This window comes from Hemicordylus capensis, chromosome 6 (genome assembly GCF_027244095.1).
Source record: "Hemicordylus capensis ecotype Gifberg chromosome 6, rHemCap1.1.pri, whole genome shotgun sequence".
Taxonomy (NCBI): domain Eukaryota; kingdom Metazoa; phylum Chordata; class Lepidosauria; order Squamata; family Cordylidae; genus Hemicordylus; species Hemicordylus capensis.
In genome coordinates this window covers 73,222,959-73,228,230 of record NC_069662.1, presented here as the reverse complement: position 1 = coordinate 73,228,230, position 5,272 = coordinate 73,222,959, and positions in this window count along the sequence as shown.

Sequence of the window (5,272 nt, the reverse complement as noted above, 5' to 3'; positions counted from 1 at the left end):
AAACTTTTCTGAATTTGTTCAGAATTCTGAGAAAACAAACATTGGCTGACCCTGCAGGGTTGAAAGTCTCCTTTGCTAATCCGCAGCGAGGGGGCCATTTTAATCATTAGCGTTGCTAGTGTGTTCTAGGCATTAAAAGTAGCACAAATATCTAGTACTCCATGTATATCACTATATACTGTGAAGTGTGCATGTGTGTATTCAGTGAAATGTATTTCCAGGCAGCATACGTATTTTGAAAGATCCGACTTAAATCCTTGGGGGCCTGTGGTGTGTGGAGGCCCTGGACTTTGAGGGGCTGGGGGCCCATTTTGAAATCTCATCTTGTCCCATTCCAACCTTGCTATGCCCCTGGCGGTCACTACACATGGGTTTCTGCACAGCACCTGCACAGAAGAAACTTCCATGTAGAAAATGTGTCTCTTGTAAATTGACCCTGAATTTTCCATCCATGACTGGGATATCTGAGAGTTAGAGTCAATAATAGAGTCAACAGCACACTGCTTGTGACAGGAAGGGGCAAATTACAAGGATTTCTTAGTCTGGCAGGGGCTGGTTTGGGCCCTGGCAGAACTTGGCTGTCTGCTCCTGTTGCACATTCCTCTGTCTAGTGTGGCAAACTAATGTATCCTCCTCCCTCTTGGTGTCAAAGTAAGCACTAGTGTGGTGAATGCACATATACCCCATCATGAGCCAACAGTCATCATAAGACAAAGGCTGGCAGGAATCATTCACTGGTGTGTGTATATATATATATATATATATATATATATATATATATATATATATACACACACACACACACACACACCACCACCACCAGCTTCTTCTTCCCCTATTTTGCTAGTGGCTATTTGGGCAGGTGATCCTCTAGGACAAAGTCATGTTTTTTAAAAAGCATGAGATGAGACAGAGAAAATGACACTTGGAATCCTCGCATAACTCCCGACTGTTGTTTGAAGTCTTTTCCTGAGATGGCTCATGTTTTCAGGTTTGGATCAACAACCATGTCTAGATGGTACAGTGTTCCTTTTCAGAGGGATTTCCAGATATTGTTGACTACAAGTCCCATCATCCCTGTTTGGATAGGGGCGCAATTTCAGTGCTTGCCCTAGGCGCCATTTTCCCTAGTTACGCCTCTGTCTAGGCGAGTGCCTAGTCAACGTGTATGCCTGAATCAACTTGGGCAAAGGAAGGGGTGACGTTACTTGTTGGAATCCCTGTTGTACCTTTTTCTCCATTGCCTGCTCGTTTGGCTATATGGTTCTGCTGAATGCTCTTTCGGGAAACATCTGAAGTGCCTGTTCAGTGGCTATGAAACGCTCTAGGCATTGGGTCCTTTCCCCCCTTTTTAAACAGAGCAGTGGGATCCCTGTTTCCTTCACCCCTTTGGCTCCTCTTCCCCATCTATGGCCCTTTTTGTGCTTCATACCATTTATAAGGCTGTTCCCATTTCTTTCTTTTTCGAAATTGTTATTATTGAGTTGTAAACTGCTCTGGTTCCTTTGGATGAAAAGAGGGGTATCAAATCTTTTTTTAAAAGGCATCAGCTAAGCTACCTCGAAATAAGAAGTATCTTATCCCACCTACATCACTCCTAATGAAAGGCTCTCCCTAAAAGGGTTCGATCCTCCGAGTTCTGGAAGTGAGGTTGAAGTACTCACAGGTGGAAAGCCGCACTGGGAGGTGGCACACGGTGGAGTCTAGGAGGTCTGGTGACTTTCCAAAGCTTGAGGACTTCTATGGTGCTACGGCACGGGTTGGAGTAATTCCCTATGGCTGCTGCACCCAACCTATGGCTGCGGTGCCCAACTCCCATAAATAAGTCCAAAAAGATCATGAGCAGCAAATTGCAGTTGCTGTTGCTGTTGCTTGCAACAGGGACCATACTACAGAGCTGATCCATTCCTGCCATCTTTTGATCTCCAATGTCGGTTGGACATCAGAGTCTGCACCCTGAGCATTCCACGGCAGTGACATCATTTTTGCAGAACTCCGAGCATGACTGCTATGGCAACAATGTAGGCCCAAACGCACAGACAATCAGTTGATGGGCTTGAGATGTTTGGAGCTGTTGGCTCTGTGGAGAACTGAATGTGAAACTAACACTTGTTGACTGACATACAGGGATCTGGATTGCATAAAGTGATTAGTGTGGTTGCCATAAAGTGATTAGTGTGGTTGCCTGTGGAGCTGGTTTTGAGAATGCAGATTTCCTAGGCAATTCTGGTCAACCCACTGTGGTTAACTCACATTGAACCAGGATCTGACAGCGGGAGACCAGTGAGTCCTCTCTCTGTGGCTCCAAGCATCTAACATTCAGCCCAGCTATCTCTGGCTATCTTCAGTCTACCCGCCCCCGAGGAACCTGTCCGTCCTTGGTCTAAGCACCTGACGGGAGAGGAGAGCTGGTCTTGTGGTAGCAAGCATGACTTGTCTTCATAGCTAAGCCGGGTCTGCTCTGGTTGCATCTGAATGGGAGACTAGAAGTGTAAAGCACTGTAAGGTATTCCCCTCAGGGGATGGAGCCGCTCTGGGAAGAGCAGAAGGTTTCAAGTTCCCTCCCTGGCTTCTCCAAGATAGGGCTGAGAGAGGCTCCTGCCTGCAACCTTGGAGAAGCCGCTGCCAGTCTGTGAAGACAATACTGAGATAGATAGACCAATGGTCTGACTCAGTATATGGCTGTTTCCTATGTTTCCTATAAACATACAGGTAGCCCATTGAATTTAAAAGTCCATGCATTGAAATGAGAGAGAATGCTCATTCCCTACTCACTCCTCCCAACTCATGAAGCTAAGATGTTCAAGAGCTGAGCTTGCTAGGTCATAGCAACATGAGGCTCATCTGCGAATGATGAGATGAGGCTTCAATTTACCTGGATGAGACCTTTCAGTTCCTCTTCTGTTAAACTGTCAATGGGGTCTTCCTGGGGAGAGCTATACTCCACTGCCACTTTCCCATTCTCTGAAACAGACAAGTTAACAAGGCCAAGTTTTAACAAAGGAATAATTAGAAGTAAAATCCTTTTGTCTATTATTTTGTAACATTCCTCACCTTTATTCAAGGTTTGGAATGAAATGATGATTTTAATGTTAGTCTTTCTAAAGAGTCCATAACAGCTATTTGGTGTTCTACATGCAGCAAAAAGAAGACACGTGCCCTGATCTCAGGCTTACAATCCAGAGTCCAACTAGATAGGACACAAGAGATCTGGCAGCAGGAACTCCTATATCACATCTGGCTTGGCCCTCAGGAAGGCTAGGCACACAAGGGAAGGGGAGTGGAGGAGGGCAAAGGCAAACGTGCAACAACCATTACAAAATGTCGGTGTAGTCAAGAGTTTTTATTAGGAAGAAGGGCAGTCAGGAGGGCAGGAGTTTGAATAATAGGGTAGAACACAAGTTGATGGGCAGAGTCCTAGGAACATAGGGAGCTGCCTCTACCCGACCATTCTCCATCTAGCTCAATATTTTCTACACTGACTTGCAGCCACTTTCCAAGGTTCCAGGCAGGAGTCTTACCCACTTCTACCTGGAGATGCCAGGGATTCAACTTGGGAACTTGTACATTTAAATTCTTCCTTTAAATGGGAAAGCATTTCTACAGAGCAGATGCTCTGTAGAGATGTAGACGGATGATCTACCACAGGACTACAGCCCCAACCCAAAGGGGAGTATTTGACCCTTACTAGGAAGCTGCCATATACTGAGTCAGACCATTGCTCTATCTAGTTCATTATTGTCTTTGCAGTCTGGCAGCGGCTTCTGCAAGGTTGCAGGCAGGAATCTCTCTCAGACCTATCTTGGAGAAGCCAGGGAGGGAACTGGGAACCTTCTGCTCTTCCCAGAGTGGCTCCATCCCCTGAGGGGAATATCTTACAGTGCTCACACTTCTAGTCTCCCATTCATATGCGACCAGGGTGGACACTGCTTAGCTAAGGGGACAAGTCATGCTTGCTACCACAAGACCAGTTCTCCTCTCATAATGCTCACTCATCCAAATACAAACCAAGGTCAACCCTGCTTAGCAAACAGGACAATTCATGCACGCTACCACAGGACCAGCTTTCTACCCCAAAGAGTTGGGGCATGGGGGATTTTATGGAGACTGAAGGTATCAGATGAGTGAAGGGAGCATGGAGGGGCATGGAGGGAGAACAAGCAACTGAAGGCATCTGAAAGTCAAGTCAATGTTCGTTTGTTCCCCCCCCCCCAGACAGTTTAGAACATCATCTCTTGTCACTTCTATCTGACTCAGTTCTTTAGCCTCCATCCCCGAAAAGCCTGGTTCAAGAACAGCCATATGGTCAGTATCCTCTGCCATGAAGACAGACGCAAAGAACTCATTGAGCTTCTCTGAAACCTCAATATCCTCCTTAATAATTCTTTTCACTCCCTCATTGTCTAATGGGCCAACCGCCTCCCTGGCAGGTTTCCTGCTTCTGATGTATTGAAAGACGTTTTTCCTATCCCCCTTGATACTTCTAGCTAAATGTTCCTCAAACTCTCTTTTTGCCTCCCTTATTGTCACCTTGCATCTCTTTTGCCAGAGTTTGTGTTCCTTTCTGTCCTCTTCGTTTGGACAGGCCTTCCAATTTCAAAAGGAAGTCTTCTTCCCTTTGATGGCTTCCTTGACAGTACCTGTTAGCCATGCTGGCACCCTCCTGGACTTAGTGGTACCTTTCCTCCTTTGGGATATACAATCTAACTGGGCTTCTAGTATTGTGGATTTCAGTAAACTCCATGCATTCTGGAGCAAAGTGACTCTCCTGATTTTCCCTTTCAGTTTTCTTTTCACCATACTCCTCATTTGGAAGAAGTTTCCTCTTCTGAAACGCAAAATGTCTGTGTTAGACTTCCTTGGTGATTCTCTCCCAGCACGTAGGCTGAATTTGATGGCACTATGGTCACTGTTCCCTAAAGGGTCGATGACACTGACATCACGCACCAGGTCCTGGGTGCCACTCAGGATTAAGTCCAAGGTTGCCTTCTCTCTGATTGGTTTCAAGACCAACTGTTCTAGGGCACAGTCATTGAGTGTATCTAGAAATTTGACCTCTCTGTCATTACCTGACTGAATTTAGCCAGTCTATGTGTGGGTAATTGAAGTCACCCATTATTACAGCCCTGCCTTTTCTTGACACCTCCCTGATTTCCCCCTGCAACTCCCAGTCACTGTCAGCGTTTTGATCCGGAGGGCAATAGCATGCCCCCAGTAGCACGTTTCCTTTCATGCCTTGTATTGTCACGCACAGGGTTTTGTGGAGGACTCC